Below are 13952 nucleotides of genomic sequence, written 5' to 3' on the forward strand. Positions count from 1 at the left end.
CATGAAAAAGCAGCTTGCTTTGTTCCATTTCTCATCACGGCCCAACATTACTCAGCTTTACTCATTATTTCTCTTTCAAATCCAAGGAGGGAGAGTCTGAAGAAGCAAACAATGTTTGAAAGAGTGGTTAGAATGCCAGAGAGTTGCAAACTTAACTGCAGAACCTTGCACCTTGCTTTTGCCACTGCAAAAAATTTATAATAAAACACTTCCAAAAGATTTTTCAGGTAAGTAATTGCCCTGATATCAGTGGATGTTCTCTAATTGAAGTGCTGATGTGCTCCAGCATTTTACTGAAGGAAGATCTGAGCTACCATATGCAATGTATACATTAAACTTCTTAAATATGAATTGTAAGAAAACACACATTTGTGAAAAGCAATTGACATTTTACACCATTAGTAACTTCAAATTAATTTTTAGAAATCTTCCAAGCATTAAATTATATGTTATCTAATTATTGTCCGTTATTATTTGCATAAATGAATTTTCATTTTCTTGGATACAATTGCTAAGATACTCAAGGTCAGTGATGTGTTTTGTGTTCCCAGATAGAATACAAAATAATTACTGCACAGTCTACAGCGCCTTGGTCTTCAGCAGAAATATAATGTTCTGAAACACACACAAAATTATAATTCCTATTAACCAAAAAGTCCCCAGCTTTCCCCCTTTTCTTTTGTGTTCATAACTACACACTGTGAAAGTGAAAATGTGCTTAGGAGCTGATTGCACCAACTTCTTGAAACTCTCTTGTCCCTAGGGAGGGCAAAAACAACCACCTCTAATATTTAAGTACAAGTATTGTTTCAACACATTTCTTGAAAACAAAGAGGTCTGCAGGAGTTCAAGGCCTGGCTGAGAAACAGGATGGGAAAAGGACACAAAGGGAAAAATCCAAACCAGCAGACACATTCTTGCAGCTCTGGGTGCAGTGGGTGCTCCAAGGTAGTTATTCTACTCCCTTCATTCCACTGCCATAAAATGTAAATAATCTTGGCAACTCTGGACTGATACATGATGGAGAAGTACTGCCCACCTCCTTCTGGTTTTGTCTTTAACACCCACATACTTGAAGTAGTTCCCGTTAACTCTCTAAAAGGTAGCAAATTCCCCCAAAATGTTGCTGTGAGGTTTGTATGTGGGGATCTTGCAGGATTAGGCTTTAAATCTCTGAGGAGAAATTGCAGAACAGGTTCTGTTGCAAATGAAATTTTGCAAACGCTGGACACCCTGCTTAGCTCCACTTCCCTACAGCATCCACCACAGGGAACACCCCTGTTATCCAAGTATTTGAAAGACACAGGACCTTAGCCCAAAAAGCAATTTAAAACTAAAGTAACAACATTTTCATATTCTATTTATTATCACTGGCCTTTAGTCCCAACAGAATTTTTCTGCTTCACCTTTGATAGTCATGGTCTTTTCTTGCTGTAACCCTGCAGTGTTATACCTATTTAAATCCACTGAATGTCATGGTAAATGACTACTCTATAATGCTGCTTTCTTAACATATTTTCAGGCATATATTTTACAGAATAAGCTAAACATTAATCATGGCCTAATCTTTTAATTCACTTTGAAGTTCAAATTTAGTCTCCAAAACACAGTCATTTTATAGAACAAAACTACAATTTCTGTATATCAACCAACATAAAGTGGGAATTATTTGAAAATATGCATTTTTCCCAGTATAATTTTCAAATTACATTAGCACATTTTTGCTGCTACCCAAGAAGAAGTAGCAGTATTATACATTCAGAAAAGAGAAAATGTCATCTAATGACTGTATTACTTCAGGCTTCATTCGTCAGCCATTTCTGGCTATCATCATTGAGATTATTACCTTGGCATTTTTTTGGCCAAGGACAAGAGTCCTAATTCTAAGTCCTTTGACAGGCAGCATCTGAAAAATAGAAAGCAATAATATCTCCTGGTAGATTTGCTGATAAAATATCTGACATAATTACATTTTTAACTGGAGGGAATCAAAACGTCTGGTATTCTAGGTCAGGATGATAGAATTTCACAAATAAGAGGAGAAGAAAAAATTTCAATCTTAAATCTGCCATAGATGATTAAATTCCATGTAAATCTCACAAAGACATGAGAGCTGTGACTTCATCCACCAAGGTGACCAGATCCTGAGCAGCTGCATCCCACAGCAAACTGCAGCACACAGGGGTTTCCTGAGCTGGGGAAAAACAGAAGGAGCACCGGGATCCACTCAGAGCCAGCAGATCCTACAGCCCACGACCACACAGAAGGGAGAGGGCCATGCTGGGACAAATGGGCTGAAAGCAGGAGGATGCTGAGTATTTTAAAGTGCTCAAGTAACCTTGCAGCTGGGGATCACCCTTGATAAACGTGTGAACAGCCACCAGGGATCCTTGAGCATGGACAAGTTGCTGTGGTGCCTTTGTCTCCACTCTGCTCCTCTGCCCAGGTGTTCCTTCAGGAATCTGCCAGTTAGTGAGGTAAAGAAAATAAATTACCAACATTCCAAGGATGTCTTATCTCTAAACTTCAACAAAACACTGTTCTGCATCTATTTCTACTTAGAAATATGTGGGTAGAGAACAGCATGGTATTTTTGGTGAACAAAGTTATGATGGGAAATATCATGACTGTGCCCTTGTCATTGCCTGTCACTTCCAGCTTTTGTTGATCATGAACTGCAATTACTGAAGGATCACTGTGAGCTATTCATACCAGAAGGATGCTGTTAACTCCTGCTTCAGTCATCTAACCTCTGACTGAGGCAGCTTTGAGCCAGTACTTGGACATCAATGACACTGAGAAGTCCAGAGCTTTCTCTTTTTATGTACATGTACATTAAAATGTCAATACTGTAAAAAACCTGCTTATTAAAAACCCAGGCACGCCCATCACAGTAAGGTCATTACAAAGGAGCAGTCAAATATATTGACCTAATATCTGAGCTCTCCAATATCCAACTTATAAAATATGAACTTGGGAACAGAAATATTAATGGGACCACACAGGACAGTTTCATCTGCATGGGTCAAAAGGGAGCTATTAAGGTTTTTGCATACTCATGAGCCTTCCTCCTCTGTGGACGTGGAATGTTTGACTTTGAGTTTGCCTACAGAAACACGTCTGCAAGATCACAGCCTAAAATAACTTCTGGGAGCCACAAGGCTTTTCAAGAGCCAGTGCTGGAACAGGAGCTCAGCAGACAGATGCTGAGCAGCAGTGGCTGTGCTACGCAAAGGTGCCATGTACGATCTGTAAACATGCTCTGGTGTCAACCTCTTTTGTAAACACAAATGCTTTCTCATCCCTGTGAGCTTTAACATTCCACAGCTTATTGGTCATAAAACTTTCTTTGGGTAGGTAATTTGTGCTCCACCAATAATAGAAAAAGAATAGGACAACTTTTATAAATAAGCAGATGTTGTTCGTTTTTTATTTCTCTCCTGCCAAGAACTGATTTACTGTAAATTCCCTCCATCTGGCAGGAAGCTAATCTGAATATGAATCAATCTATTCAGAAATAACTTCAAAAATTTCAGGCATTCATAAACGGGCTTTTCCTGTACAATACCCTTTTCCAGTCATTCTACTCAGACAAGTAAGCTTTTCAAAGCAAATCAAGCTGAAGTATCTTCAGAGAGTTCTTCAACTTGAATTTTTTATCAAGTCTATCACTATAGTATGAACTTACTTTGATTTTTCTGCTGTCCATAAACAAATATTTTCAAGGAAGTAAAGCAGAGTATTCCAAAAAATTTGGGATAGGAGGGAAATAATAATTGTCTATATTCAAAACATATAAAAATAATGTGCAACAAGACTGTCTTAAAATTGAATTTTAAATATTAGTTTTACAGTTCTGGCCCTTATTTTTCAAGTGCTCTCTTCCATCACTGAAAGAGACAGGTAAGTAAAAATATATACACCCTTTCTTTAACAAGAGCAGTTCAGGAATAGCTTCCAACAATAAAATAATGCTATAACTAAGGCTTAGCTGCCAGAACTGTGTAAGTTACATTAGTACAAAGTCAGCAGAAAAATCTTGTCTACAGAACCTGAGAATGATGAATAGATGCCTGTCTAATGAGAAAACAGAGAAGTGAACCAGCAAAACACCCTCCCCTAATTATCTGTAAAAGCACTATTTTTTTTTTAAGTCAGTAACTGCAGTTAATCAGAGAAACAAGAATATGTTTCTTGTTGGGAAGAACTTCAAATCAGGGTAAAATACCTATACTTAGGAAAGTACCTAAGGTACTTAGGTAAAATACCTATACTTAAATACATATATATTATAGGTATGTGCTCCATATTCACTAAAGATTTAATTCAACTTATATTCCTATCAAGGCCTTTAGCTTCCCATTCAGGAAAAAGCTAAATGTACCACCCATTGTGATTGGGAAAAGCATGTGTTAAAATTTTAATAGTTTAACTTCTTATACTTAAATCTGAACAGCTGCTTAACACAATGAAGTACTAAGGCTAAAGCAATCAGCATCAAATTCTGAGCTTGGGGGGAATAACAGAAAATAAATGTATTCCTGAGGACTGATAAGTGCATCCCATTCTAAACAGAAAGAGCAATATAAAAGAACTAAAAAAAGAAGGGGAAAAAAAAAAAAAAGGACTTACAGGGTAGAAGAGTTGCAGAACCCAAATGGGCAACAAAAAGGAAATGCTGATGAAATGAACAGAGCTCCTAGATAGCTTCAGTATTGTGAGGGAGGAATGTGCTCACAGCAGGAATAAAAAGACATCTGAATGAGAGTGGATTGACTGAGGGATGGAGGCAGGGGAGGTGGCTGCCCTTCCATTATCCTGAGCCAGTGATCCGAGCTCACATCATAGGGCTGAGCAAAAGGCAGCACTGCTGCACCTTGCAGTGTGGGGAACAGAGGGACCAGTCACAAGGAGATCACAGAACTGGAAAGCACCACAGAATGTTTTTAGAGGTTTAAAGTTTGGAAATAAATCATTGAGAGGACCCAGAAAGGACAGGAGTTAAAAGAATTAGATGTAGAAATAACCTCCCTGTTATGCACACCAGAGCTGCAGCAGTGGGGACAGGGATGGTTTTGTACCTGCTTCTGTCCAGCAGAAGAAATCCTGCAAGCAGCTGAGAGATTCTCCAGGTGATTAGGATGCTCCTGCTTTGAAAGGCACTTGAATTGTGTCTGCTTTAAAGACAGCAGTGGAGCAAAATATTTTGCTCAGCTGGTTTTTGGCTCCAACTCAAAAAAGTAATTTTTACAGACTTGGGAGAATATTCACTTAGTGCATTGGAAAAGCGAAAGAAAAAAGACCAGAGTGCTCACTCAGTCTTGTAGTTAGAAGATTTAAACCATTGAGGTTATAGAATCCATCCTGTGACAATTCCTCTGTGACTTTTCTTCACGTGCATTTTGTGACACATCTCCAAAGGCCTCTGCATTCATTTCTCCCAGACCACATCCTCACTTGATGAGACAGTTTGGCATCCCCGACCTGAAGAGAGGCATTTGTGCCCGAGTGCCCCTCTCCCTGTAACAATCTCCCACCGTCCAAGAAACGCAGCAGGGCAGGGGGGAGAGGTCACACAGCACAACTCTGGCACCTGTGAGCATAACCAGCCTTGAACAGGACTTTACAATTTTGTGCTGGAATTTCCAGGCTAATGATTGAATTTAATACATGAATATTTGCACTCTCTTTTTGTACAGGACAATTGGCACCCTGAGCTGCTCCTGATTTCCATGAGAAACAGTTTGTACTGTCTCACTCCACAGTTTTATCAGATATTCACTTCATCCCTGATTCACCTGGAGTTTTCAAATATTTTGTTAATTAAAATCTAAGAAAACCATGCTTGCAGAATGTAAAACAAAAAATCCACTCATAAAAAGTGACAAAATGGAATCCCCTCTCCCATTAGCAACTGCATGCAGTGAAAAGAAGTACACTACAAAATCTCTGATGAAATATATAAAGGAGATATTTTCATTTAATTATTTCATTAGTGTAATACAGGGTTTATTACAAGTACTTTACTGCATTTCACCTAGAGGTTTTATGTGTGCAAAATGGATTAATTACTTATTAGATTTTTGTATAACTGAAGACAGTATATAACTTCAGAGGAAAATCCAGAGGTAAACTAATCTAAATTGCAAACCGTATCACTCAAGAGTTCCTTAAAATACAGCATAAATTCTGATTGTTCTAATGAAAGCACTGTATAAAGTCATGACCTTAACAACCAGATAGGGTGCTCCCTTCATTATTTCATTTGCTTTAGATGATACTCTGAAAAAAAATGAAAAATCTACCTGGATTATAATGAGAGTAGTCTAGATTAGGTAGCATTTTTTACTAAAAAAATAAAAATAAGAAAAGCGTGAACAGAAACCAACTATTGTTGCATTGTCTAATTACATAAAGTTTTCAGAAGGAAAACAGAAATCATATTTTAATATAAACTTTACAGCAAAAGGATATTGTTATGTTTTATAAATCATAATAGTAATTCAGTAAAGTATTCCTAGTACATATCCCTAAAATTTTAAGCTGAAGAGCAGTTTTCCTTGTAAAACAGGACTGGTACATTCAATCTGCTCACATACTTACCCAATTTAAAGATTGCTCTAGTCAGTTAAAAATAATATCAGAATTCTAAACATCTAGATGCAGCTGTGGCCACACTAAACTACAAACATCATGAAGCAGATGTGGGTTTTTTGTTCTGGAATGTAATTCAGCACAGTTATACTTCCATGGTATAGCCCATATGGCACCACTGCTGTTTCCTGTACATCCCTGCATTTTCAAGCAGACAGCTAAGCTCACTTATCCTTGCTCTTCTCTTAGTCCTTGAACACCTTCAATTTTCCCAGTTGCACTGCAAGACCTCTGAATCCCTGCCAACAATTTATGAAACAGTGGAATGCTAAACACTTGCTGATTTTGATTAAGCTCCTCTCCAGCAAGAAAGTAAACATGGTAATCACGTTCAAATATGCCATATTTGAAAAACATCCATCACTCCGAGGCAACACCTCTTCCCAAAACAACTAAAAGAGTTTGACTGTGATAGTCAACACCTTCAAAAAGCAGCAACAGCTTTTTGGGAGAAGCAGCTTTGCTTCTATTGCAGTGGCTGCTGCATAACCTGAAGTTGCACTTCCCACTCCATCCAGGACACCTCATCCCCTTCAGCTGGCAGAGATGTTGATTTATCAGAGTCAGTCTCAAATTGTAACTCTTCTAAAAGACACAAGCTACAATGTCAAGATAAGCATTTTCGGTTTTTAGTACATTCACACTTATATTAAAAATAAAACTATTGAAAAGACTGTAAAATAGGGAGCTTTAATTAGTGCTTCAAAATTTTCCTTCCAGGCAGCAAATTATACCAGCTCTTGCAGCAGCTAACATATCAACTGCCCTGTTACTCTGCTGAGCAGGACAACTTGCACAACTTACCTCTTCAGTCACATCACAGGCTAACACTTTGTTAAGCAGTGTAACATCTCTTTGGATTCACTCACAGGTCCTTCCTTCCTATTTAAATCAAGTATTTCCTGGTCATTTCTCCCTCTTCATTTCACAGGGGGCACACACAGCCCTTTCAAGTTTTACATTTACTGAATGGCACTGAAAAACACAAATACAAGTTCTGTTTCACTACCCCCCCTCAGGAGTTTGGAAGTTAATTTAAGGTGAGATATGCAAGGGGTAGAGTGATGAACAAGTAGGATGAGAGGCAAAGCACATTAAAGGAGCAGGTTGTTACAAAGACCAGCTGTGCATACAATTGATTATCTGTATTTTTAAAGACAAATTTAAACTAGGAACTTGTTGAAGTAATAAAATAAAGGCCTTAAGATTTGATACTGTATAATCAACTGAAAAATGTTTAATCCCCTACATTACAAATGATAATTGCACAGTTCTGTGTGCTCTGGAAGAATCACTGTCATTCAGCATGGGGCTTCAGACAGTGCAATTGATTCTCCGTACCCAGGAAATTATCTCTCTATTCTTGACAATGCACTATAAGAGCACCACATTTTTTTCTGCCTCTCAGTCTCCATAACTAACTCTTCACCCAGCCCACTAAAATACAGGGGGGGAATTTGGGTCTCATCAATACCTAAATTATGGATGAAGCTGATTTTGAGTAATACTGTTCTGAGTATCTCAACAATCAGGAACGTAAGTTTGCATCCAGGAAGAGATTCATGATCAGAAGACTTTTCTGAAGTACTCTCTTATAAACTCTTCTGTAAACAAGAAAATGTCTAAAGCTCTTGAGAAAAAGCTTTCTTTTGCAGAACTAAAGTGGCACAGGAAGGAGATCACATAGAATGGGTGCCTGTGACAGAAGGAAAACAAGACGCCACAACTTCTTCCTTAGTAAGATGCAAACAGAACTAGAGGAAACACAAATATGTTTTACTCTAATAATAGCTCTAAGAGCTGGGAAAATGGTTTATACATGTAGCAGTATGAGTTGCAAGAACTACTGTGATAAATATATCAAATTCCTGGTAGCTTTGCAAACCGATCTGTCTTGCAAATATGACAGGTTTTCTTCAGCCTCATTATAAATTCATCTTTTAATGAGACTGGAATTCTAGTGAAGTGGGCATAACATGTATCTAGAACGGGAAAGTTAAAGATCAGGTTATTTAAATACTTATAGTCTTCATTTTAAATTTCATTAGCTAACCAGGTGTTTTTTATGAAAACATTAAAAAAAAAGACGGCACCACTAAAGAATGTAATACATTGGCCTTTTGTTTGGACAAATGGACAGTTTCATGTCAGAGAGATTTTAAACATTGTTTTATCCCCTTGCAGAACTGTCATTGAAAGGCCTAAAGGAACATTTTACATAATTGAGGGAAAAAAAAGACAAAGTGAAAAGTGGATGCACATGGAAAAGTGAAAGAAGCAAAATAAAAAGCACTTCTTAACAATCAAGGCAAAGAAGGAAAATCTTCCTATTGCAGTAATCTTCTATGTTATTTTCAATAATGTTTAGTAAGCATAGATCAGACCCAAGCCTAATGTTCCTATTATTATTATGAGTAACTAACTTTAGGAGGAAATGCTGTCTTACAGTGCCCAGAAACTACTAGTGGTGTGATTTATCCCTAGCTGTTTGGGAACTTTTCTATGTGGCTTTACTGAAGAAAACTCATTGCATATATTATGACACATTACCCATCAGAGCACCTCAGAGTTACACTCCACCATAGCTGTAGTGCCAGTACTCCAATTAAAAGTAAGTGGAATATCTTAAAATTAGACTGTGTTTTCTTTGCAATCACGGCAAACACGCTTTGCAATGCATTTAAACAGACTGCATTGCAGTTGCTCTCAAAAATATAAATGCTTCCAAATACAAACTATCACTGAAAAACATGCAAATAAGAAAAAATATCACAGAAATAAAGACAAAGTTCAAAACCTAACGAAGAAAACAAGAATTTCTCTTGCAAATATATGAAAATACAGGAATTACAAGTATTTTACATTCAAGCAGGGTAACTCTACCTTGCACTGACCTTAAAAGATATAAGCAGACCAGTGAAAGTATAAGGGGGAAAAACATACCTTAATTAGATTTAGCCTTAATGAAGGGTGACTGAATTTAATCAAAGTCATGGAGAGCACACCATGAACATTCTTTATCCAAAATTATCTTTTCTTTCCTCATATGCATCCATAATATAGATTAAATCCTCATAGGATAAAAATACCCTTCAGGCCTAAAGAACCGAATGTCACTTCAAGTAATTTCCCTAACCTGGCTCAGTTTCAGAATTTTCTCCTTACACAGAATTTGGCTGTGTTTCTAAAGTGCTATCTCAGAGAGGTCTGTGGGAGTTCATCAACACTTTCAGACAATGTGAACCATTCACATTCAGAAAACTCAAAATGCATTTTCTGTGTACCTACCTGTCATTTCCTTTATGCACTTGGTGCGTGCATTCATTCCTATTATGATGTTAATCCACCAGCATGCAGCCCAAGTGACATCTTGAACGGAATTCAAACAAAAATATTAGCATTATTTCCCAAATACACTAAATTCTACAGTTTCACATCTCCAGGATTGTAAGAGCATGTCTGCTTTGGTAGGGTGGAAATCAACAGAAGATGAATACTGAAATCTAAAATTATTCACTAGATGCACATACTTTAATTGGAAATATGTTTCTCTCATGAATAACAAGTGGTTTTCTTCCCCATCATAGTTTGTCCAATCCTAGCATGGGAAGAGGGTTCTCTTGTAAGATCCTTAAAATCTTCCAAAGGAAGTAGTGTCCAAGAGCGTGTTTTCAATATGTCTGAAACTTGGGTTAGAATAAAGAAATGCACAATTTTCAGAATTGCATTCAAACAGGATATCTATTGCTGCATTTAGAGAGAAATTGCAGTCAGGAATCTCAGAGGAGAATGAAGAAAATGACTGGACTGTGGAGAGCAAAATTAATAATATTGAGCAACTTTATATATGTCTAGAGTTAGCTGAAGATTTATTTTAAACTGTACGGTTGTCTTATTTCTCATGTGAGGCAGAATTATGAATACTTTATTGTTTTGCTGCATAAACCATCTCTGTGACTTTAATATTCAGTGCTGAAATGCAGCATCAGTTAAGCAGTCCTTGGAGATAAAGAAACATATCTCTGCCCCTTTCCCAGCAGAGGGGGGACAGAACACACAGATAAAACAGGTAAATTGAATCACTGATAGGAACAGAGAAGGCTGTGACTCCTCACACAGGTGTAGGCTTTCAGGAGAAAGACACAACCTCACAGAGATCATGGGATGAGCCAGGAAGGACAAGTATCTCAACATTCTACACGAGCAGCCCTGGGACCACTCCACACAGGCATAAACTGCCCCAGAGATGCTTTAACTTGCTAAAACCCATGAAATTACATCTGCTAGAAGAATGGATGAGCAGCAGCCTGTTTCTCCCATGCAGATCCCAGGATGGAGGTACATGGCCCAGGTGTATTCAGAGCAGCAGGCAAATCTGTTCCACACAGGGAAGAAAACCTGCACTGATCTTCCTGTGCCAGGCACACTGGGTTTACTGCCAGACTGCTGGCAAGTGAGGAGCAGATATTCTGGTAGCCTTGCAGGAACACAGAGCTCTGCCCACAGCACAGAAAATTGAGTAGCTTTGTAGGAAAGACACTGTTACGTAGCAAATACCAGAAATGTGCTCCATGCACACAGCTGGCATTGTTAATTTATACTCTTTTTATGAGCTCTAGAAAAACAGAGTACCAGGGTGAATTCAGCAGTGAAATGGCTGCTATCCAGGTAATTTTCATACCCACATTCCCATATAAACTCTTGTGCTTTGGCCACTTTTTTTTTTTAATCATTTTGATGTATTCTCTTCTAGAGTTCCACATCAACTCACAGTTGCTTCCTTGCCTGATCAGGGTACTCAAGATGCAGGGATCTCTCTGCACAGCTCACGTTATGGGTATTTCATGACTGTGTGAGGATGAACTATGCTGGGACAGCTCAGCTAACTCCACCATAAGCCTCATTCCAGAACTGGAATAACTGCACAAGTACCCTGGGGTAGCACACTGGGTGTGCTGGATACACTGCACGGCTGCTAGGACCTCAGCCAGTACCTCTGCATGAAACTGGACATCGCTCCCTGGACCTGGCAAATATCCCAGGGCTATTTTAGGGATGAATCTGAGTAGGCACACAGCAAATTGATGCTGTGTCTATCATCATCAAAAAGCTATGCTTAATCTCAGTGCTCTCTCCTACCAGCACTACCACAGGTGAGTTCCATGGCTGAAAAAACTCCACAAAGACAGATAAACTCTCAGATAAAGTGCTAAATTCTGGCCAGTCAGGTATGGTGGGTACAATGTGTAACTACATGTATAAAACTTCATGAACCTGGAAGTCACCCTGATTTCAGACCTACTTTACTGAAATAGATTCTAGTTGTTGCAACACTTCTACACACGGAACAGAACAGTGTTTTACCTTAAAGCTGGCACATAAAAGACTTGTAGACAAGAATCAAGATTTTTTTGCATTGATCCTTACTCATTTCAAAAGTGAATAGCTTGTATCAAAAGATACTGCATGAATGAAGACTTTCTATTTCTTCACCATTCCTTTGCAAAGTTTACAAAAAGTAGTTTGCTTCAGCCCACCCTTTCTTTGGTGCTTTGTGCACTCACTTTATGACCTTGGGCTGCACAGTTGTTAGACATGAATACAACTTTAATATTTTTCTCAGCTAGTGCTGTTCCTAGTATTATTGCTGTAGGCTGCTTTTATGGTTGGGTTCAGGGACAAATATAGTGATAGGTGAAGTGATTTTCCACATTGACTATGCCATGGAAAGGATTATCTGTAGCAATTAATTTTTTCTTCCAACAATGCATAGATGTCCCAATGAGACAGGAAAAGTAGGTCGACTCATTATCCCAGCTGCACTGACTCAGCAGCACTCTAACCATTTTCCTAGAACTAAACCAGGCAGTGCACAGAGAAACACATACAAATTAGGGTAGAAATATCAACATTGCATAGGTCAGCAAAACCATATGGTGTTTAGATTAAACACATGCATATTCAGAAATACCAGGATCTCCAAGCTGCTTGTAAAAACTCAGAGCACAGCGTAGCTTTGAAGTCCTTGCTTCCCTTTCTATAGCCTAATCTCAGAGTCCATGAGCAGTTCTGTACTGACAGCTCTGGGTACCAAAGGATTCCAGCTGCAGGCAGTGGCAGCTAGAGCTTCACTGTGTTGTCCTGCCAGCTCTGTCTGATTTGAGAATACCACCTGTCTGGATCAGAAGGTATTTCAGTCTCCCTCATTAACCCACCAGTTCCTCAGCTGAAGCTGACAACAGAATACTGCAGGGGAGGCCTTTGAGATAACAGACAATTGCAAATGTAATTATTCAAATTGCCTTGAGCTGGATTTCACACCAGATGTGAATAATGGCCCAATGGAAAGGCACTAAAGAACAATGAAAATTGAAACCCCTAGAAACCCTTCTCTTATTTTCTTGATGACTCTTTAAATTATTTTCTATGGAGTGCTATATTGCCTCTTATATTCGTCAATTTAAAACCGATTTTATTGTGGGCCTATCACTACTCACAATCTGAAAGGCAAGCTGGTACAGAGCCATAGAATCATAGAATTCTTAGGGTGGAAAAGACCTCTATGATCATCCAGTCCAACCATTAGCCCAGCAGCACTGTTAAACCATATCCCCCAAAGACACATCCATACAGCTTTTGAGCACTTCCAGCCACAGTGATTCTACCTCTACCATGGGCAGCTTGTTCCCATGACTGACCATCTTTTCAGAGAAGAAATTCTTCTTAACTTCCCATCTAAACCTCCCCCATGTAAGGAAGCTTCCCTGTCCAGGAGCCAGCACTTGCTGAGCCGGGACAGAGGCCACCCCACACTCACAGCCACCAGGTTTCCTTACCAGCTCAAGCTCTGGGTTCCCACAGCAGAGTCTCAGTCATCAAGATCCTTAAAATTATTTCTTCCAGGTGCAACTAAATAATAGAATAACAACACAAGCTGGTGCTTCCAAGGAGGGATCCTGAATAAAGCCACCTCTGGGCTTTTATCTCCTCGGAGCAGGGGGAGTGTCACGGTCACATGAGCCACAGGTGCTCTTTCTTTTCCAAAGGAAGGCAATTCCCAGCCTCTTCTCTGGGGCCCCCAGCCACCTGTACTGGGTGCATTCCTCAGCACCTGCTGCACTGTGTCAGTGTCCTCTGCTCTTGGCACTTGCTACCCAGGAGAAGAGCTCCACTCCAATCTGCTTACAACCTCCTTTTGAGGATTTGTAGAAGTGAGGAGGTCCCCCCAAGACTCCTTTTCAGAAGTCAACCACCCCAGCTCCCTCAGCTGTTCCTGGTGCTCCAAACCCTTCCCCAGC

The 13952-nt window shown here is 39.1% G+C and overlaps 1 long non-coding RNA gene across 2 annotated transcripts; it reads right to left on the reverse strand.

Moving 5' to 3' along the window:
- Window positions 1-1881: 1881 nt before the first annotated feature.
- On the reverse strand, window positions 1882-13602 carry LOC148183088 (uncharacterized). Of its 2 annotated transcripts, none has more exons than XR_015773873.1 (6): window positions 13491-13602; window positions 9943-10023; window positions 7459-7629; window positions 5316-5484; window positions 2339-2462; window positions 1882-1906 (listed from the first exon to the last, which is right to left on the reverse strand). It is a non-coding gene; the product is annotated as an uncharacterized LOC148183088 (long non-coding RNA). The 2 variants fall into 2 exon arrangements; XR_015773872.1 differs by having other exon boundaries at window positions 1885-2194.
- Window positions 13603-13952: the final 350 nt, after the last annotated feature.

Source organism: Pseudopodoces humilis, chromosome 15, assembly GCF_049639895.1.
Source record: "Pseudopodoces humilis isolate 2021_Gansu_Grassland_sample_001 chromosome 15, ASM4963989v1, whole genome shotgun sequence".
In the NCBI taxonomy this organism is placed as follows: Eukaryota; Metazoa; Chordata; class Aves; order Passeriformes; family Paridae; genus Pseudopodoces; species Pseudopodoces humilis.